This window comes from Pyrgilauda ruficollis, unplaced genomic scaffold (genome assembly GCF_017590135.1).
Source record: "Pyrgilauda ruficollis isolate IOZ18807 unplaced genomic scaffold, ASM1759013v1 scaffold223, whole genome shotgun sequence".
Classification (NCBI taxonomy): Eukaryota; Metazoa; Chordata; class Aves; order Passeriformes; family Passeridae; genus Pyrgilauda; species Pyrgilauda ruficollis.
In genome coordinates, this window is record NW_024521762.1 from 143,293 (window position 1) to 165,931 (window position 22,639).

At 41.8% G+C, this 22,639-nt stretch overlaps 1 pseudogene; it reads right to left on the bottom strand.

Moving 5' to 3' along the window:
• Positions 1–4,394: 4,394 nt before the first annotated feature.
• On the bottom strand, positions 4,395–5,748 carry LOC121354218 (annotated as a pseudogene).
• Positions 5,749–22,639: the final 16,891 nt, after the last annotated feature.

The following is a 22,639-nucleotide window of genomic DNA, read 5'->3' on the forward strand; positions in this document are numbered from 1 at the left end:
CTACATATTTCCTAAAGCAAGTAAGAAATCAAGACTGAAAGTGGCATGTTCTTGCCATTTCTGTGTTACTATGAAGACTTCAGGGTGTCTGACAATGCAATAGAGAAAAAGCAGTAGGAGATGGGTGTTATATCCTGTTCTGAATTTTGTTACAGTTGCCATTTTTGGTGAATATTAATTCAGTTCTATGTGACACCTCTCCTGAAACATTAGAATTCAATGATATAATGAAATTCAGAGTAGAACACGCCAATGCTCATTTGAGGCCTGTTTATCATATTCCAGTCAGTTGAATAAAAGAGATCACTTAGGAAATGTTTTAGGTGAAAGTATAGATTAGTTTTCTGTGTGTTCATGCTAAAAGTTGGGTTCAATTTCAGCTGTGGTGGCCTACAAATTTGGTATTTTAGAGGCTTTTTTCCACTGTAGTTCTTAAATTTTATTGTGTATTATCAAGTGATCCTTTTTGCTGCATTTTTAGCAAGTAATCTCTGATCAAAGGAATATAAAAACCTAAACATCAAAAGTGCTTCTTAAGGGTTTACAAATCTCTGCATTCTTCTATATCACAGAATGTGGCTAGTTTGGAGTATCCTGCATATTATTTTGGGGATGGAAGCCTTCAATCACTTAAACAGTAAGAGATTTACTGTTAATTTTTATTATTCTATGTTATATTAGCTTTTCCGTTTTTTCATCAGAGCCATCTGGAAGGTAGAAAGCAATAAAGACATTGACTATAACTATAGTAATTCAGACCCAAAAAAAGAAAAAAACATAACATTGTTAAAAATTCTAGTATACTACAAAAAAATTCTAGCAACTTTCAGTTTCCGAAAAAGAAAAGCAGCACTAGTGACTTAAAGAATAACAAGTGGAGCAGAGAAGTCAGATAAACATCAGTGCTGGTTGCTGGGCATCTTCCTGGTTCTGGCAGTAACTGAACAGGTCCATGCAGCAAAATTTTACACAAATTATTTTTTAATAAATCACAAATAGATATTTTATATCCATTAGTGTTCCTCTCTTCAGGAATACTACTGTAATGAGAAAATCTGAACGCCCCCAAATGATGGAGCATTTATTAAAGCTGTAGGTGTGAAGGAGCATGGCAGCAGTGTGGGGATGTGTGTTTGAGTGTGTGGCTTCATGGGGAAAGCACTGGGATCCTCAGGAGTGGTGCTGCCCTACCAATGAGGAAGTGAAGTGTTTGTCAGGGCAAAACCTGGCTAAATCATAGAAACATGGAATCTCAGAATGGTTTGGTTGGAAGGGACCTTAGAGATCATCCAGTGCCACCCCTGCCATGGCAGGGACACCTTGCACTGTCCCAGGCTGCTCCCAGCCCCAGTGTCCAACCTGGCCTTGGGCACTGCCAGGGATCCAGGGGCAGCCACAGCTGCTCTGGGCACCCTGTGCCAGGGCCTGCCCACCCTGCCAGGGAACAACTCACACAGAATTCACAGAATCCACAGAATCAAAAGGTTGGAAGAGACCTTCAAGATCATCGAGTCCAACCCAGCCCCAACACCCCAATTAGACCCTGGCACCCAGTGCCACATCCAGACTTTGTTAAACACACCCAGGGATGGTGACTGCACCACCTCCCCGGGCAGCCATTCCAGAACTTTGTCACTCTTTCTGTAAAAAACTTTTTCCTAATATCCAACCTATATTTCCCTTGGTGCAGCTTGAGACTGTGTCCTCTGGTTCTGTCAGTGCTGCCTGGAGAAAGAGACCAACCCCACCTGAGCACAGCCACCTTTCAGGAGATGTAGAGAGTGATAAGGATTCCAATTCCTTCCCAATATCCCATCTAACCCTGCCCTCTGGCAGTGGGGAGCCATTCCCCCTTGTCCTGGTTCTGCATCCCTTGCAAATAGCCTCTGTCCATCTTTCCTGTAGCTCCGTCAGGTAAATTCTAAGGTCAGTTGTTTATTGTACATGTGCTGCTTTCACTGCTTTAATCTCCAACAGATCTCAAAAGAGTTTTCAGTCAGCTCTGCTTTCTGAAGTTTTTCAATGAAAATCCCCTAAAATCCTACATTTGCTGCCAAATTTACTGTATTATGATGATTTCTCATGTACTTTGCCATGACACTGTTTCTCTGAAAGCATATCTAATCAAAAAGCTACCATGCATGGAAGAGAAAAGAACACCTATTTTACAGGCCAGGTGAGATCTCAAGGTCTGTAAGACCCTCTGATCTCCTCTCCCTTTTGATAAAGTTCAGGTGTGGTCTCTGTACTGATTCCTTTGACTTTTCTGCTCTTTTTAACTCCTTGCTTTCTTCCCACTGGACACAATCCACAATGTCATCTGCTCCTGTTATTAACCACTGCTGGTCCTTTCAGATTGTCATAAAATCATAGAGTATCCTGAGCTGGAAGGAACCCAGAAGGATCATTGAGTACAACTCCTGGCCCTGCACAGGACATATCATTATTCTTCCTTTCTCACCTAATTTACAGGAGTTCCACTTTTTTCCCTTTTCCCCTCTTCCTGCTAGAGATTCATCCTAGTGTTATGGTTACTGAGTTTTTAATTTACTCTGTATTTGCCAATTTTAACTTTTGGATGATATTTTTTTTTTTTTCCCCCTGCTCTCCTGCCATAGTGACAAGCATAGGGAAGAGTGAGCTGCACCCCTGGGGGTTTGCAGAGCTTTGGCTTCCTGTGTGTAGGTGGTGGGACAGCTGTATTGTCTCCACTTGCAGTGACATTTCATTCAGGAGAAACATGGTTTAAACCAAACTGTGACAGGCCATCACTTCACACTCATGGTGAAATATCGGGTTTTCTGCTGGGCTGTCGGGGTCCACTCCGGCTAGCTATGGACCCTTGCCCACACGATAATTCATAGACGAAGGTAAAAGATTGAGAAGCGCTCTTCTCCACGTGGGAAACATTCTCCTTTATTGCAAGAGACACACCAAGTGGACAAACCTATAGGAGAAAGAGGGCGTTCCCTGGTGGCAGGGAACTTTTATACACCGGGGATGGGGACAGAGGGAGAGGTCCACAGCCAATGGATGCCAGTGAGGAGTGTGAGGGGAGGGGTAACCCAGGGGAGAGACCACCAGGGGGTACTGGGGTGAGTGAGGGAAAGACCATGAGATGGTGGAAAGGGATAACAAACCACATGATATAACATGAGCTATACAGTGCAATATAAAACTATTCTGTGCCAATTCCAAATCATCCAGTGCAAGAGAACAACTAAAACTAGTGCACCACAACATCTTGGGAGAATAAAGGAGATAGTAACAATGTCTGGGGAGAGGATCTGCTGCCAAGCCCTTCTGAGGAGGTCTGTGACCCTTCTGAGGTGGTCTGTGACCACCTGCCATCAGCTCTTGTGAAACACAGGGGTCCCACACTGTGTGGGGTGGCCCAGATGTACCAGGTACAGATTTTTAGGAGGTCTGTGGTTTCCCCGTAATTATCCAAGGTCATGGCATGGAATTCTGCATAAAGTAACTACATGGCTTTTCCTTTCCTGTTGCTCTTGTCCTGGAAAGTGATGTTAAACTCCTCATTGATCTGTGTGGGAGCTCAGCTGGACTAGCTCCAAAATGCTTTTGGAAGTCCAACTGTTTCTCCCACACTTTGATTTATCCAGTCTATTCTAAAGGGCAATTTCAATCCCTAATGGAAACCATCAGTATTTTCAAATGAGGCACCTTTTAAAATGTGGAAATAGCTTGGAGAATAATTCCTGGTAAAGTAAATGTTGAGTGTTAGCTTTTTGTTGTTGCTGTGCAGAAAAATACAGTTTTGCTTGGGGTCGATAAGAGATTGAAAAGTGTGGGTAATAATAAAAGCTGAAGTGGGAGTTACTTTAATAATGGGATGTCATGTGTAAGCCTATAAAATAAACAGTAATTATCACATTTGAGAAACGACTCTGTTAGAATTCACATTGCTCTTGACAGCTTCATCTGTACATCAAGCCTTTCTGGAATATGCACTTTCTTGTTCCTAATGAGCAAACAAATGAAACAGGAATTCTTACCCTGATAGAAGGTGTTGATTTCAACAAAACCTAAACAAAAAACTAGATAAAAGAGAGCCAGAGCAGCAGACTGGAGGATTAGTTCTTGCTAACACATTTTGCTTTTACAGAGCAAGATAAAAAACAGAGCTGTAGTTTTATTATTTATGGTTTTCCTCCATCTTTTATATGGCACATGTTGAAGGAAATGGGCTTTATGTATTAAATCAGACGTTTAAAGAGCAGTAGTGGATTCAGAATAAACTTTGTAGATTTTGCAAAGACACGGTAACATCTCTTGATTGTGAATCATAAACTTGGGTGCCGTAGACAGGTAAAAGAATTATGAAAGAAAGTTAAATTTATTATTTTAGCTCCTTTCTGTCTTTTCCTTGTCCTTCATCTGTACTTGTGTTTTTGTCTGCTGTAAGTGTAATCTCTCTCCTGAGAATGGCTGCAGCTCTGTGTCTTTCTTCTCACCTTTGGTCCTCTCCCTACAGCATTCTTCATGCTTTTGGTCAGAATCCTTAGATTTTTTGGTCCTCTTGTCATCATCTTCAGAGTGGTGGTGCTTTTTCTTCTTCTGTTTTTTTAGCCAAGTGCGACTGACTTTGTGAGACTCTTCTACATCCTCATCCAGCACAAGGTCATATTTGACATCTTGCTTTGGTTTTACCTTTTCTTTCAGAAAAGGTAAAACCAAATTCAATATTCTTTGAATATTATCAAATTTTGAAGGTTTGTCACATTTCTTCTCATAGTCCTTGAAATTTTCCTTGGTAGATCTCCTTCCATCCACCTTTTCCCTTCCATTTAATCTTTGCAACAGACTGGCTAAAATCCACATATATCCACCTGTCATCTACCAGCACACTGACCATTTTGAGGCAGGCTTTCTCACAGTCTTCCTCCTTTTCAAACTCAATGAAAGCATAACAAAGAGATTCACCAGTCTTCCAGTTTTGGATCACTTCACAACTTTAAATGGGACAAAATTGTGAAAGTATTATCTGCAGGTCTTCACCTGTGGTAACAGGATCCAGTTTACAAACAAATAGCACATTTTTTGGTGGCTGGATGTCTGCCTCTGGTAAGTCTCCCATTTCTAGAAGAATGACACAAGTTTTTGCTTCTTTTTCTGCCTGAACTTCTTCTATTTCATCTGCAGACTGTCCTGTCATGTCATCAATTTCTTCGTCTGCTCCTATTCTGCCACTGTCGAGCTGTTACTTGGTAGGTTTTGGTAAGTGATCAGGAACACACAAGGCAGGTGAATCATCAAAGGGATCATCTAAAATTACTGTATGATTTATCCTGATATCTTGATATGGGATAAAATCCTTATCTACAAAGGTTTCATTAATTGTCTTCAGTACATCCATGCCTTCTGTCACTTCTCCAAATACTGTATGTACACCATCAAGGTAATCCAGGTTTTCCCCTGTGGTAATGAGGAACTGTGATCCATGCTGATCCCTGCCATTGTTCACCATTGACACAGTTCCCGTCTTCTTGTGCTTGATTCTGGGCACCTTTCCTACTTCAAAAAAGCTAGCTTGATCACCATACAGTCAACAAAATATGGATTCCCTTCCACGGCCAGTTGCCATGCAGTTTGTATAATAAAATCCCTCTGTACATTATAAATAAGACAATAGTTGTGGTCCTTGACTTTGCAGAGCTTCAGGAAATTCAGACGAGTGCAGGGGTGCTCCTCCATGTAGAGGTTGCCCACCATGGTCTCCAGCAGCACGGCCACGGCCACATGCACCCAGCACGTGGCTCTCCCCTTCTCCCAAGATTATTTGATTATTATCAATTTTGAGTTCTTAGCTAAGTCTATAACCTTGAATTTTATCTGCAGCAGTTCTTGAAAGTTTAGAAATAATTAGCTCTTGAGAAAAAATATTACTGCTCAAGCAGAAAAAGTTGTTTTAATCATGCACCTGGTTTATTGCCACAGCTCTAGAAATTTTATATCTAAAAGTGTTTGCACCAAGTAATCTTTAATCGTTTGTTATACCTTAATCTACATTGCATAAATTTATAATGGATTTGTCACACCCTTTTTATTCCCTCCAGAAAAATAATTCTGTTCACAGATTGTCTGCAGTTTTGTTGTTAATAAGATTAAACAAAGGTCCAATATTGTCAGATTTGAGTAATACTAAGATATATTTTGTTGATTTGATTAAGGATGAATTCTTGGTTGATTTTGTTAAGTTAATCTCTGTTAATCTCTGTTAAGTTTGAGTGTTACTGAGTTCAGACAATGTCCAACTTAATTGTTCTCTTTAAGCTATCTCCTGTTCTTTTCCAGTTTTATTGAGATTTATTTTCAGTTCTGTTCTGTTTTTATTTTGTGCAAATTAAGTGTTGGTAAAATTGTGTAAAGCATCAGTATTGTTAGATTTGGAGTAATTTTAAATTACATTCTATTAATTTGATATCCTTTTAGAGCTGAGTCCTATTAAGTACATTTTGTTCTGTCCAAATGAATTTCTACCAAGTTTGAGTGTTGTGTAATTTGAGTTACTGTAGATTTTGTTAATGTTTTGTTTTGAAAGACAGGTGTCTGCTAAGGAAGTGCAGGTAGGGCACACACCACACGGGTGGATTCACTATGCCACGTGTTTTTTCTTAATTGTTTTTGTTTGTTGAGGAAATATATCTTCAATAAAAGTGAATTCAGCGCCCTGACTTCACTCACAGGGATGTTAATGGCAAAGCCATTGATTTGGACATCAGCAGGATTACAGATTTCTCTACAGTTTGTCTGAATTCAGCCCTGTGTCCGTGGGCACGCTCTGGTGCCAAGGAAAAGGGGAGATGTGCTGTCCAACAGGGCAGAAAAGGGGCTCCGTGTTCAGGGAGCAGCAAAGGGCAGAGCAGCAAAGAGCAGGAGCAGCACTGGCTGAGCCCTGCACGGTGCTGGGGGCAGAGGGAGCCCCTTGGCTGGGCAGGGCAGCCCCGGCACGCCCCGAGTGCCGCCCATGGCAGGGCTGATACCGGCGTCCTGCCTGCCCACAGTGCCTGGGGAAGTGGCAGCAGCACACCTTGGTTCCCAAACCTGTTTGTCACCCTGCTCAGCACAAAAGGATGTTAAATTAGTCCCAGCGACAGCCTGGCGGTGGCAGGCTGGGCTGTTACTGGTGTCACCCCTGGGCAGGGGTCTCAGAGCCTCCAGCCAGCCCCAGGGCTGCTGTGGCAAACTGCTACTGCAAACACTCCTCAATTCCCTGGCAATTGTCACCCTGATTTTTTAAGATTTTCTAAGCCTTCTGATGTTTACATTCTTGTAACGAACTTTCTCACACACTTTCTGTAAACAACTTACTGTTTTGCATTCTTTTATGGAGGAGGAGAAATTTGATGAACAGTTGGTTTGTCCAGTGTCATTGGAGAGGTGGCATTTTCACCTTCCAATCCAGTGTCACTTTTGGAAATCTGTAAATGCTGGAATCAGAAAATAAACTGCCCTTTTTTACCTCGAGAACAGCATATTTGTGTTGTGTTTTTTCATATTTTATAGTGACAGATAATTACACCACAGACTGAAGCCTTGCCACAGCAGAGATCCTTTTTGGATAAGGATAGTGTTTGAGCTAAACTCTGACGTGGAGCTGACACAAGAGGTGAAAGTTTCCTTGAAGCAGCAGGGCACAGGTGCCAGAAGGGCACAGGCGCCAGCAGGGCAGGCTGCAGCTCCCTCAGCTGCAATCAGAGTGCAGCACCTCAGACGTTCATTGCCCCCAGTTCCAGAAAGGGAGGTGCAGTCAGATGTCCCCACTCCTGGAATGTGGCACTGAGTGCTGAGGGAGGGGACCAGGGCCAAGCAGTGCAGGTGGCACAAGGGGCTGTAAAACCCCAGAGGCATCTTCCTGGGCAGGGTTTGAGCAATAGGTCTCGGGAGGGAAGAGCCATATTTGAAATCTGAGGAATCTGGGGAGTTTATCTTCAGCTGTGCTTGGCTATTCAGCGAGCAGCCAGGGAATGTGCAGCTGGAGCACTGTGGCAGGTGACTGGTTTGGGTTTTCTACTGGTGCTGACACAGCTCCCAGGCACTGGAACGTGGTCTGCAGCTCCCTGGGTGTGTTTCCCCCAGTGAAGTGTTTGAACCTCTTTGATGGTGCCTTCATACAGCATTATTTTTTTTATGGAGGTTTCCTTTGTGGTGATGATGCAAAAGAAAAACACCTTAAAGCCAGGGCAGGTTACCCACAAGGAGTATGTGGCTGTAGGAGACTGATGTGCTGTGGGAGCCTGGAAGGAACAATCACACAGGACTAAAACACTCTCCTGAACCTCTTGAGCTCATTAATTGATTTTTTTTTTTGGGGGTGGTTTTTGTCAACCTCCATCCCTACTCAAAGCTTTTTAATGTTCCAGAGAGCCAAATACAAAGGCAGAAAGGAGAAGGAAATCGAGGGGACAAATTAGCTGTGGTTTTGAAAGGGTGAAATGAGGAAACAGAATGAATGCTAGGCCAGTATGATATACCAGGAATTGTGTCCAGTTCTTGTGGCCAAGTTCAACTCTCTTAGCTTCAAAAATCGTCGTAAATGCAGAAATCTCCCCTGACTGGTCTGGGAGGAGCCTGTAATTTGTGTTCACTTTGTGCTGATTCATTGTTGCACATAAGTGTTTGCACTTTAGCCATGGAACAAAATCTCGTCAAAAATAGTTGTGATAAATCAGTAGCAGAAGACAGGACAGCACTAAACCCCAAGGATTAGGAATATCTTGGCTACTCCACACGTGTCAGGCAGTCAGGCTGGGCTCTGGTTGTACATTCTTTTCACAGGCTCCATTCTCACTCCAGTCTAGAGTTAACTGGATCACAAAATTGGGAAACCGATATTTTCTGTAGGAAATATCAAAGGCACATCTACAGGTGGGGTTGAGAAGTGATTGAGAGCAGTCCTGGGGAGAAGACAACAGGGAGGATGGGAGATTGGGAATGAGGAATTGTTCCCTGGCAGGGTGGGCAGGCCCTGGCACAGGGTGCCCAGAGCAGCTGTGGCTGCCCCTGGATCCCTGGCAGTGCCCAAGGCCAGGCTGGACACTGGGGCTGGGAGCAGCCTGGGACAGTGCAAGGTGTCCTTGCCATGGCAGGGGAGGAATGTTCTCTTCCAAACCATTCTGAGATTCTGTGATTGCAATTCCAGTGGAAGACATTTATTTTCTAAATGTCTTCTTTTCAGCTGTTCACAGATAATGAAAGCAACTGTCTCTGGTGTTTGCATTTCTTTTCAGTCAATGTAATACCTATTCTTTGCTTCCTCCTTTTTTAAAGCAAAGATCATCCCATATGTGGTGGTGCTATAGCTCTGCAGTAAATTTTACCTGAATTCACAGACCCATGGGTGTTAGTTTGCATTTGAGGGAGAGGTGCTAGTTTTTCCTTTTAAAAATTAACATTCAGAGCTGTAAATCTTATTTACCAGTGTCCTGCTGTGTTGAGAATAACATTAATATATGACATAGCTTTAACTAAGCCAAGATTTCTATCTGGTAATTATTTTTTTCCCACCTGAATTTTTCTGTCCCTCACATAGAAAATGCTTTGTATTATACAATGGAGTTTAAAAAGCCACAAACCGATTTAGATTTGTGGTGCATAATTTCTAGTAATTTTTATGTATATTAATGTTAAATCATGTTCTTGATTTCCATAAATGACCCACATAACATGCCACATTTCTTCCATATTTTAAACAGCCCAGGGTTTTGATGAACAAAAATTGATAGGTATGAGATGAACAAAAGAATACTGATGACACATAATATAAGCCTTGATCTAAAGTTGTGAACTTGTCAGATGATCTGCCAAAAATGGATTATATTCTAAAAGTTTGAAATATGGCTGAGAAGCCTGCTGGCCATTATTCAAAGCCTTTAATTTATTACATTGATGCTGTTAGACAAGTGATAATCATAGGCTTTAATTTCCTGCAGAATTGGGCATAGGTGTAGAATGCTTTATACCATTTAATATGCAAAAAACCCCTCAGATCAGAGAATGGAATTTCTATCTGTGTCACTACAGGTTGTCTAATCTGACACAGATTGGTATTAATACACTACATAAAACTGGAATTTTCCTAGACCTCTGGTATTTCTTTGCATTCTTGATATTCACACTTCCAAAAAATGTGCAAGTTCACATCCATCTTCAGTATTATACAAACTGTAGTCATTTGCTGCATTAAATGCCCTATAATTTTCTTCTGCATTCAGAATCCTCTTGTTCTTTACTTGAGCTGCATTGTTGAGATCTGTGGTGGGTCGAACCAATCATAAACTTGTTGATTCTCTTGTCTCTTTCTGCAGTTAATGGTAACCCACAGCACTGTTCCCAACGTGACACTCATCCAGCACAGATAATTGTTTTTTGGCTATAGGATTTTAGATTCTGTTTGTGCAGTTTTGTCTTCTTTTGCAAGAGATAAAAAGACACTTGGTCCCCAGGGCATGGCTCCCCTGGCCCTGCTGAGTGGCTGAACAGCTGAATGGAACTGATAATCTTTGGCATTTAGCAATAGGTTAATTTTACTCAGCTACATATGGGGCTCCAAGAACAATAGGTTTCCAAACATTTTAATTTTTTGAAGGCTTTTGTGAAAAGTATTTCATGCAAATTGTTTTAAGCTTAGCAGCTTACTTCAAAGCATCTTTTGCCCTCTGCAGGTTTACAGAAAACTTTCCATTTCCATTCTGTGTGCTTTTTCTCTTTTTAAAATTTATTATTTTTATTAAATACTCTTCACAACATGGAGAACACACTAAAGATATTTAACAGAAAGTGTCAATTCAGCCTGGAGAAGAGGTGGTTTCTTAGTTGTGGTCTCTGAAGAACCTACAAGAAACATGGAGAGAGACAGCTGACAAGGGATGGAGTGCCAGGACAAGGGGGAATGGCTCCCACTGCCAGAGGGCAGGGTTATGTTGGATTTTGGGAAGGAATTCCTCTCTGTGAGGCTGGGGAGGGATTCCATTATCATAACAATTTCATTGTCTTTAATTTATATTACTCAATAATCTAACACAGTATCCTAGCAAGTGAAACATTTTTCTATTTAATGTGTTTTTTGGTGGACTAAGAGTATAAAAGGATCTGACTTCACATTGTAGAACAGGCTATGTCTGCTTGTAAGTAAAAGCTAATGTTTTGCATTTTAACAGGGAAGGAAATGAACAGTGGCACTAAAACCACATCTGCCAGAGCAGAGCCTAGTGGCAAAAGTTACCTCTTGTTACAGTGATGACAGTATCCAGATGTCACACAGTTAGGGGCATTTGCTAAAATCTTTCTGAAGTAGGAACACCTGTGACCGTCAAAAGTGATAAATATTAGATAATAAAATGCATTCCTGGTAGGTGCACAGTGTAACCAACACAGTCAGGAATAGAGCAATCACATTTCCTCCACCTCCCTTCAAAACACTTGCCTGCCTCTGTTTATTCCTATTCACATAGTGCTGAATCTTTGAGGGCCTCCTATTTTGTTTTTTTTTTGCAGCTGTTTTATATATAATGTGCACTATTGCATAGTTTCTTATGTGCTTTCATGGGGCATTTTGGGGGGCCTTTGAGGGGAGTTTTGCATGTGGATTTTTTTTGTTGTTGTTGTTTGGTTTTTTTTATTGTTTTTAGACTAATATTCTGCAGGAATAAAGTTCAAATGTCTGGAGTTTCAGGTTGGGGTAACCACTGAGGGTGTGTTTTTCTGTGCAGCTGCACGTTTGCTTGGGGCCTGCTGGGAGTTGCCCCATTAAAAGCAATGAAATGAAATGCACACATTGCCATGAGCTACATTTAAGGACAAACACTTGAAATGTCATTTTGAGAGAGGCTTTGCTCTCCTCACTTTCAGTGAATCTGAGGCAGAGTTTGAGGCTATTATGGAAACAGAGCCTACAGCATGCCTGAGTTCTTAATTCATTTGAAGATGGCCTCACCTAAAGCAAAAAAATCCCAAAACAACACAACAAATCCCTTTGTTTTGCAGTGGCCCATAAAAGCTTGCCCTGTTGCAATCCCTCCTGCTGGAGAGTTAACTGGAGCCATTCCTAGCTCGGATTTGCTTTGCTCCCTCCTTACAGCTTTGAAGCTGCTGGTAACTCCCTCTGTTCTCCAAAACAACCAAGAGGGCAGTGCAACACTGTCCTCTTGCATGGAGGAGAATGGTGTCTTCTATAACTGCACTGCTTTTAAACATGCATGTTCAATTCCAAGAGAATATTTAAGGTATCCTCTGAGTATCTGTGTTTAAATGGAAATGGATGCAATTCTGCATTTCAGGGGGAAAAAAAATATGATTACACTTTTAGTTTTTGAATAAAAATGAAATTACTTAAGTCCTTGCAGTATCAAAATCCACTGTTTCTGTTTGATGCATCGATAGTGACCTCTGGGGTTGCTGTTCTGCTTCTCAAGGGGATTTTGTCTCTGCTCTTTTGGCTGGACTCCAGGTTTGGATGACAATTTCAAGGTTACAGTTTGTTTATTTTCTTATCCAGAGACAGGGGAGATCAATCCTAATCTATAGAGAGACTGAATCTCAAATGCCACAGTGCCAGAGGCTTGACCCTCAGGAGTGCTGAGCACTCGGAGCTCGCGGGCTGCGTGGCACCTCAGGGGTCACTCCTGCCCCTGCCGCCCTCTGCTGTGCCCTGCGAACTGAATTAGTCTCACTTGGCTTTCAGAGCAGAGGATTTTCTTCCAATGGACTCAGTTGAATCCTGACTTTCCAAGTAAAGTGGATAGTGGAATTCATGAGTTTCTCTTCATTCTCAAAGGTAATGTTTGAGACTTACTGGCTGTTTTCCTTTTATTCTTAGACTGTTTGCCACTAGTCTGTTCTGCTCTTGCATGCTGTGATCCTTTGTTTTCTATGTTAGCTCTGAAATATAAGAAAACCAGGCTACTGGTTCAGGCAGCAGCTCCTTTTTTAGGAACTAACCTTTGGTCTTTGGTGGACTTGAGGCAGTGCTGAAGAGCAGAAGGCACTGCTGCTCCGGGTGTTGTCAGCACCAGTAAAGAGAAACACAGACAAACTGATTCATTTCTTTCTACTTCAGATTAATCCTGAAAATATTTTCCTGTGGTCACCCAAGTGGAGGTCTCCCTCCACCTCCCTGGTGCTCGGTGACCTTTAGCAGTCCCAAAAGGAGGCTCAGTGCTGGTAACAGTTGGGAGATGTCAGCAGAACCTGAGCGAAAATATCCCAGCACAGCACTTCTCCAGGATGACTGAAATCCTATTTTTGGAGACGATAACATCATAACCTTTTAATTTTCCCTTCTATTTTTTTCTGGGTGACAGATTGACAAGCCTAGAGGATGAGGCTGTCTATTCATAGAGCAGGTTTGGCGTGGGCAGCAGCCCCCATTGTTCCCCATGCTGTCCTGCTGGTGTCAGCCCTGACCTTGGGAGCTGCTCGGAGCCCAGGGCTGCAGCCCTTCCAGCGCCCTTCTCCAGGTGACTGATGCTCAGTGCCAGAGCAGAAGTGGCTCTGCAGAGCCAACAGCTCCTCCCAGGCATTGCACTGATCACTCACCCGCCGAGCTGCTCCGAGCTTGCACTTCCAAACAACCATCTGAATTCCTGCCCCAGCCAATCTTTTTCATCCTTTCTCATCTTTCGTTCTCTTAACCACTGCTCACTTCAGATGGCATAATTAAAACCTAGGAGCAAAATATAGGTCTTTTCTCATGCAAAATTATTTTAAGTATTACTAGTATAGTCAAAGAAATAAGAAAACATCATTTTACAAGTTGTTGTTTATTTAATGTTTCCTTAATATAGAGAGCAGGTTATAACACAGGTTAAAAAAAAGGATGTGCCACAAGTTAACCTTTGCAGTTTATTTTTCTCTTACAGAATCACAGAATCATGAGGCTGGAAGAGACCTCTAAGATCATCAAGTCCAACCTATGCCCTAACACCTCAACTAGATTATAGCACCAAGTGCCATGTGCAGTCTTTTTCTAAACACAGCCAGAGATGGTGATTCTACCACCTCCCTGGGAACAGCATTCCAGCACTTTAATATTCTCTAGGGGAAAAATTTTTTCCTAATATCCAACCTATACCTTCCCTGACGTAGCTTGAGACTGTGTCCTCTTGTTCTGTCCGTCGCTGCCTGGTGGAAGAGACCGACCCCACCTGTCTAGAACCTCCCTTCAGGAGCTGTACAGAGCACTAAGGTCACCTCTAAGCCTCCTTTTCTCCAGGCTGAGCAGCCCCAGCTCCCTCAGTGGTTCCTCACAGGGTTTGTGTTCCCAGCCCCTCTCCAGCCTCGTTGCCTCCTCTGGATGTGCTCAAGCATCCCAAGGTCCTTCCCAAACTGAGGGGCCAGAACTGGACACAGCACTGGAGGTGTGCCCTCACCAGTGCCCAGTACAGGGGAAGAATGACCTCCCTGCTCCTGCCGGTCACACCATTCCTAATGCAGGCCAGGAATTGCCTTCTTGGCCACCAAGGCACACTGCTGGCTCGTATTCAACTGGCTGTCAACCAGCACCCCAGGTCCCCTTCTGCCTGAACACTGTCTAGCCACACTGTCTCCAGACTGTAACATTGTAGGGGATTTTTGTGGCCAAAAACTGCTACTTTGATCAGTAGTTCCCCTTCTCTAATCCTTATTTTCAGTGCTGATGTTTGCACCATCTCCATTTGTTGTATGTGAAAGATAACACTTCTTGATAATGAAGATATTAGTCAATTACCAGAATTGCTGCTTCTGAGTGTTTTATAATGGAAGTGTCAGGGAGGGAGGCTTGCAGCAAGAGATTGCGCACAAGGAGAGTGATTCTGCTGTCCCTGCTCTTGCTGGTGGGGATTCTCATCTGCTGCCTCTGAGAATGAACAGCAATAAAGAATATCCAGAACCAAGATAGGATAATATCTAATCATTTCCTGAATGGACAAAGAAAGTTTTAGGGCGAATTTAGAAGGGTATTACTATCTCAGCTTTAATGATAGGATACTTTATATTAATTTAAAATTTCTCAACTTCAAAATATTCTTGTGGGCTCCACTCAGCCCACACAAAGCTAAGACAAGGTACCTTTCCAGGCTAGAAAGAGCCATCAGTCAGCAGCACACAATAGATATCAAAGACATCCCACTTCTGAAGGTATCATTAATACCAGCGCAGAACAAAGTGCACTGCAGCTTTTCATACCTCATCTGAAAGAAAACCACAGTCAATCCCACCTTGCCTAGCTGAGAAGGAGGAAGGGATGTATGCTTTCTAAGGTTTCTCAAGGATGAGCACAAATTATGTCTGCTCAGGCAGTGTTACTTGGCTTTCTATTTGCTTATGGATCACTTCAGTTATTCCTTTAGGAAATAAAGCATTATACTGTCAGTCTTCAAAAATATGTATTGTTAACATCAGCTTCACTTTACATTAAACATTTAAATTATGTATGAGACAGCTCAGGGTAAGGGTGTGCAGTGAGCTGTGGCATGGAGACTGGAAGTCTGTGTGAAGGCACTTTCAGAGAGCTTTGTGTGAAGGCCCTACACCTGGCTGAGCATGGCTGGGCTCAAGCACAAAGGAAATTATAAACCCTGTCTTAGTCCCAGTGACAGCAGAAGGAAGGTTTGCAAATCTCCCACTGAGCCCTCTGTGCCCGTGGGTATGGTTTGGGAGGACAGAGCCTGGAATGGTGCTGGAGCCGCCCAGCCACCCTGAAGTGAGAAGGAAAGGCAGAGCTGCCATGGGGAAGCTCCCTCAGCTGGATGGCTCCAGCCCTCCTGTCTCTGCTGGCAGCGTCTTCACATTTCCCCCGTGAGCCCAAACACACAGACAGAGGATAAGGCAGGGGCCCTTCAGAACTGGCTGAGGTAGATCCCTGAAGTGCACCCAGCTGAAATCTTGGTGGGGGTACAGCTGGAAGTGGTTGCCACAGAATTTTCCACGTTCCCTTCCCCTTGCTGGGCTGTACCTGTGCCCAGGCAGACTGCTTTACTCCACATTTCAGTGGTGAGCCATTTGGACCCACAGTATGTCTTTTAGTCCTCATTTGTTCTGCAGATTAAACTTTTTATTTGTGAGCATAGTGTCACTTTTCACTATTCTGTACCCTGCCTGCCAGGCAGAAACAGGTGCCTTATTTGTGGAAACTTTAAAGCACAGTAATGCATAACACTAGTGGAAGCTCTCATGTTATTCCTACAGCCTCTTGAGCCTTAGTTAAGTGAAGTGATAGGATATGACACTGCTTTTTGTTTGGTTGGTTGGTTGGTTGTTTTTTGGTAACTTTCCCAAATAAATTTCCTGGAAACAAGGCATGACATTATTAGGCAGGTACTGAAGTGAAAGCTCAGTGCTTGTTTGCTTTGTAGCATTGTTTTACTTGTGCAGAGAAAATAAAAGAATACTGTGGCAATGTGAGTGGCAGCTACACATAATGGAATATGTGTTTATCCCTGTTTATGATTGCAGCATCAGGAGTGTTAATTAGAAGATTCTATCTCCTGTGCAGTCCTAGCTGCCATATGTAAATAAATGTTACCTAGTTTGAGGTGAGTTATCCCATGTGTAAACAAGCAAACCAGACTTAGTTCAAACTTTTTGATAATTCACAAGATTATTCTTTCACTAAGACTTGATTTGTACGATTCTTTAATATTCTGCACAGTATTTGGACTGCATAATGGCAGTACTCCTGCCAGCAACCCTATGCATCTGTCTATCAAAAAATAACATTTCTGTAATTACAGGATGGGTGATGATGGGTACAGGGGAGGGAAATGGTGAGGGACAGCAGGAAGACAAACATAGCAACAAAACACACAATCTACAGGAGTCAGAGAAATATTGCAAAAATAAAAAAAAAAATTGTGGGAATTAGATCAGAGTGAGTATTACTGTTGTAAACAGAAAGAATGGTTTAACTGCAAAAAGCACAGTAACTAAATAGAGAGGGCCTCAGAATTTTGTGTGCTTGCAAATGAAGAGAATTTCCACCAAAGCATCATTAAACTGTAGCCTCTGATAAATCTGAAACGCTGATGAGTTAGATTTGATTTGTCACTGTTTGTCATTTGATTTTAATCAGTGTTTGTGCCAGCGCATGCAAAACCTGGCTTTTTAGGGAAAAGCTGAGACAGGCAGACTCCCTGGCTGTGGGGTTTGTGTGCACAGCCAAGGCAGAAATGGGGATGGGAACACACTGAAGAAACAGAAATGCTGCTTTGAAGTGTCAGTTCTAGAGGGGAATATTAAAAGTTTTGGAGGTGTGCTAGGAAAAGAAACTTCTTTCTGGTAGGAGTGTAACGTGGGATGAATTTGGGTCGATTCAGAAGCTTTTTGCTTTAACTCTTCTGCTGTTTGTAGAATAATTGGAAAACTCTAGAGACATGAGGTGAACTGAATTAATGTTGAGGAAAGAAATCTGTGACATCTCCAGAGGGATGATGGGGGAATTGTACCCCTTGTACCCCCAATCCTTTGCTATCCAATTGACCCTTTCTCTTTGCAAGGTGTGGATTTCCTGAGGATTCCCTGGAAGTTCCCAAGTGCTGCTTTCACCCCTGTGTCCTGTCAGGGATGAGTCAGATGCTCAGTGGAACAAACATGGACAGAGGCAAGGTTTATTTGTGCTGGATTAACTCAAGTTCATCAGCATAGAGAGAGCCAAGCTAAACCTAAAATAGAAGAGAATAATTGAAGAAAAATGCTTAACAAAGACACAGCCCCTTACCAGCCCATTCAAGCAGGGAGCTGAGGCTCGTGGAAGTTCTCTTGTTCTCTCCTGAGAGCTGACCTTGAGCTGAAGAGGTAACATGGCTCTTTTCTCACTTTCTTTGTATTTTCATAGCTATAAAAAAAATAAAAAATAAGCCCTTCCTTTTTTCCCCCATTATCTTAAAGGCATTTTACTAATGTAATAGATAGAAAAGAAATATGTTAAATAAAAACATTTATTAGAGGGCATAATTTTAAATATTTAATGATATAATTAAGTCTTATTAATGTAATGGTCTTTATTCTTCAGTTTAAAAATTCACAAGGTTAATTTCCCTTTCATCTTTATTATGCAATGTTTGCCACAATTATTTGTTATATATTCTTATAAATATTTGATGAATATTAGAGATTTTAATTTAAATAAAAATATAGGTCATGTTTTATCATAGTGTTATTCCGGTGTTAGGCTGGAATTAGTGAAATTAGCACAGGAGTGAGTCAGGCCCTGCTATTCCTCCAGTTATTCCAGAGTTGGCTTCTTTGACTTGAGTGATCCACGGAAAACACACCTTTTATTACTCTCTCCTCACTTTTAAAGGCTTGCAAAGAAGCTGAGGGTCACCAAGCTGTGGATCGGTCACATCATTCCCATGTTGTCTCCTCTGGGGGACATTATTTGTATCATCTCAGTCTCAGGTACTTATTCACTTGATTTTACTGCATTTGACAATAAAAACCACCTGTCACCATTGGTAAATTAATTTAGACTATATTTCACGAGATATTTATTTGATTCATTAAATTACTGGCATTAAAACCAGTTGTTTTGAGTAACATGATTCTCCCTCTATATGCTCTGCCTGTTTAGCTCCTTATGAAGAAGGAAAGTCCTTCAGCATGGAGTCCTGTGCATTTAAATGATTGATATTCTCCTTCATTAGCAGTACTTCTTCCATATGCACCAGAAATATTTTTAGGGGAAATGGATGCTTTATTTTACCACAGCATTACGATTTTTTTTTAAGATCAGTCTGCCAAACTACAATGTCAGCAGCTGCTGAAAAAATCACTTTATGGGCAATATGTTGACATACCTTCTTAATTAAATAAAAAACCAAAGCAGAACTCTCTGGAGAAAAGTACTTTGAAAGAAGCATATAGTCCTAATCTGTCACTGCATTCAGAATGGAAAACTACCATTTGAGCTAGCAGCCAAATTTCAGCTTGTGCTGCTATTAAATTTGGGTTATGAGGTGTGCAAAAGTACCTTTTGGTGAGTTTCTTCAGGTGGCCCATGCTGAAACCTGGGCTTGTGCTACTTTTGTGTTTGTGCTTGTGTTAGTAACCATGGCTCCCTTTGGATCGTTGGCCTGCTGTAGTTTTCACCTCTCAGGGACCTAACATCTGCTGGTCTCCTCCAGATAGGGGAGGCACTTCATGGAGAACTGGGCTAAACTGAAGGGATTTATTGATTTATTGTCTTCAGGACAGGGGTGGTGGAGTGCTGTCCATTTTTAAGGTACCCATTTTAGAAGCTGCCCTTGCCACTGACTGGCGTTTCCCCTCCCTGCTGCTCTCCAGGTGTATTTGCTGCTGCTGTTCACTCTTATCCCTGCAGTGATGAGGGCCAGACACACCTGGGGGAGTTGACTCAAATCTGATGGAAATGAAGGCAGTTTATTTGCCCAGATCCCTGCCAAGACCTGTCTAACCCTGATGTACTTTAGCTTTCAGTTATGAGAGCATCTATTGCAGTTATTCTGGAATAACTCTTTTGTGTTGCTGGCAGCACGGTGCCTGGGTGCAGTGTGGCTGTTAAAATAGGGCATTGTGTGTTAGAACACCTTGCTCTGTCCTGTCTGCCTCCTATGGATGCTAAACTGCACCAGAACTATGTGTTCTCTGCAGAATGCACAAGCAACAGTCAAGGTACAAAAATTAACCTTCAGCAGAGCCAAGATGGCAAACGGGAAACAATCCTGTGGGCTTCTCTCAGCACCTCACTTGGAAACCACAACTCTGCCACCACAGCCCAGCTCAGAGGTAGTGATGATGACTCTTTCCACTTATAGGAAGTCCTACTGATTTTACAACTCATAAAAGATTCAATTCTCTCACCCTGTGTAGCATATCCCCTATTATAGGCAACCATTTCATCTCTCCTGGGATCCACCCATCCCTCTTACCTCAGCTTTCAGAAGTCCATTAAAAATCTGTTTTGTTTAGAGTATGCTCAGGTTTGCTATTATCTTGGAATTTTATGGTAAATCCTGCCTGAAAGTGAATATTTGGCTTTGAGGTCAGGGCGCAGTGAAATGAGCAATGGGGAAACACTCTTCAATGGTTTCCCCCAAAATGAACTCATCTGTTCAGTAGAGAAAGTTATGTGGGGACCTCAGGTATTAAGCCTGCGTTTTAAATGCAGGGGAACCCTTAGAAATAAGCTTAAATAAGTTAAACTTATTTGAAGTTATTATTAAAACTTATAAATAAGTTAAAATCCCTCTTGCTTTTTCAGAGTTTTTTGTTCTTTGTTCTTGGAGCTGCAGCTGGTAATTTTACCTCTCCACACGTTTCTCTCCCTACATCTTCTCACTTCTCCTCCTGTCACTGTTCTTTGGTGTCAGGCAGCTGCTGCACAGAGCCTGCTCTCACTGACAGACACCACTGGGTTAGTCCAAACAGGTGGTGTCAGAATTTTGAGGGAGAACCTCAGCATCACAGGACAGATGAGAACACACAGAACTTGTTACATGTGTGCCCCAGTAATCATTCTATTTATATTCATGTAGGCTTGCCTGTTTTCTGAACTGCAGACAAAGAGTACTTTTAAAAGACTCTAGAAGCATAATTAGTGGGGGTTTTTGTTAGTCTTGTTCTAGGGTCATGTTTTGTTGATGAATATGGTAATTTCCTTTTGCAGAGAGAAAACTGTTGGTCTGGATCTGATAACACCAAAAAATGCTTGTACTTTGACATTTTCACAACGCCCAAAAGAATTATCGGGCTTTATTTAACTTATACATCTGAGAATAAAAATCTGACAGCAACAGGAATGATTTGATTTTGCATGGAGGAGATAATTCATTTATAGCCACACAATTAATGCAGTGAACATTGAATTTCTCTTTCTCCTCAAAGAAAAGCAGTGTTACATATTACGTTGGGATTTAGGAGAGTAGCTATTAGGAAAAAAAAGAATTTTGAGGGAGAACCTCAGCATCACAGGACAGATGAGAACACACAGAACTTGTTACATGTGTGCCCCAGTAATCATTCTATTTATATTCATGTAGGCTTGCCTGTTTTCTAAACTGCAGATGAACAGTACTTTTAAAAGACCCTAGAAGCATAATTAGTGGGTTTTTGTTAGTCTTGTTCTAGGGTCATGTTTTGTTGATGAATGTGGTAATTTCCTTTTGCAGAGAGAAAACTGTTGGTCTGGATCTGATAACACCAAAAAATGCTTGTACTTTGACATTTTCACAACGCCCAAAAGAATTATCGGGCTTTATTTAACTTATACATCTGAGAATAAAAATCTGACAGCAACAGGAATGATTTGATTTTGCATGGAGGAGATAATTCATTTATAGCCACACAATTAATGCAGTGAACATTGAATTTCTCTTTCTCCTCAAAGAAAAGCAGTGTTACATATTACGTTGGGATTTAGGAGAGTAGCTATTAGGAAAAAAAAAGGAGAAAAAACTTATTTTAACCTGCTTAATTACTGCACACTAGAGGGCACTTGAGGTAGAGCAAACAATATTTGCACAGCTCCTGCGACTGAGCCAGCTCCTGACGCTCACAAGGCAGAGTGAAAACCCACAGCGAAAGATTAACTTCCCAAATTGCATCATGTACAACTTGCACCAAAAAAAAAAAAATAATGGTTGAATGCCTTGCTGGATATAATTTCCTTTTGTCTTTCTCCTAGTGTTTGATGTACTAAAGGAATAATTGTTTTTCTAACAGCCAACCTGACAGCAACTAGTCAAAATTGCAAACAGTGCCTGAGGAATAATAAAACCTGATAATGCATTGTTATTTTTATGTACTCCCTAATATCACTGGTGTAAAAGGTACACAAATTAGTAGTTGGGGGGGGTATATTTTATAACCTCTGGAGAGTGGAAGTGGCTCAGGGCTAGTTGTGTTTTATAGTGCTAAATGAAGTGCTTGGGGATGGCAAAGGATGTGCTGAGGGCCCACGAGCCCAGGGCTGCTGCTGGGTTAAATTTCTGTTTCTGTCTGACAGAACAGACTTTTCCTTGGGAGAAGGATTTTGAGTGGTTATAGGAATATGTTTGTCCAGTCAAACTTCAAAATCAATGCACATTTCTCCTCACATCTCAAGTAACAAAGGAATGGAGTTGGATTAGATGCCATTCTCAGAAGGCCCAGAGTCAAAAGCAAGGATTTTTGGGTGGCTGAGAATCACTTCTGTCACTTATGGCTGCTGCTGCTGCTGCTCTTTCTTCAGTGGGGCTTTCCAAGCTTTCTGTTCCAGTGCTGGATATTGAATTTTAACCATGTGTGATCTCTGAAGGAATCTGGCATTCCTTTGCAAATCCCTCACTTCAGTCTCTCAGGGTTTCTAGCCTTGCCTGTTAAAATGTAAACACGAATTTCTTTCAGAGGGAAAAAAAATTGAAACCAAACCTACCTCAACCCTTTACCTTTATCTCAGAGGCTGCTTGTATCATTTCCCTTGTTTTAATCTATAGGATCACTTGTAAGCATCATATAATGGATTTTTTTTTTCAAGTTACAGATGTCTTCAGTGACTTCCCAAACACAGGAGATCATTATTTTTCCTGATAACCAACTTGTGATAACTGTATGCAAGCAGGTTTTAAAGGTTGCAAGACAGTGATAAGAACCTATGTTCTAAAGGTAATTATGTTTGTGTGCTGGCACAGGGAGCTGATAA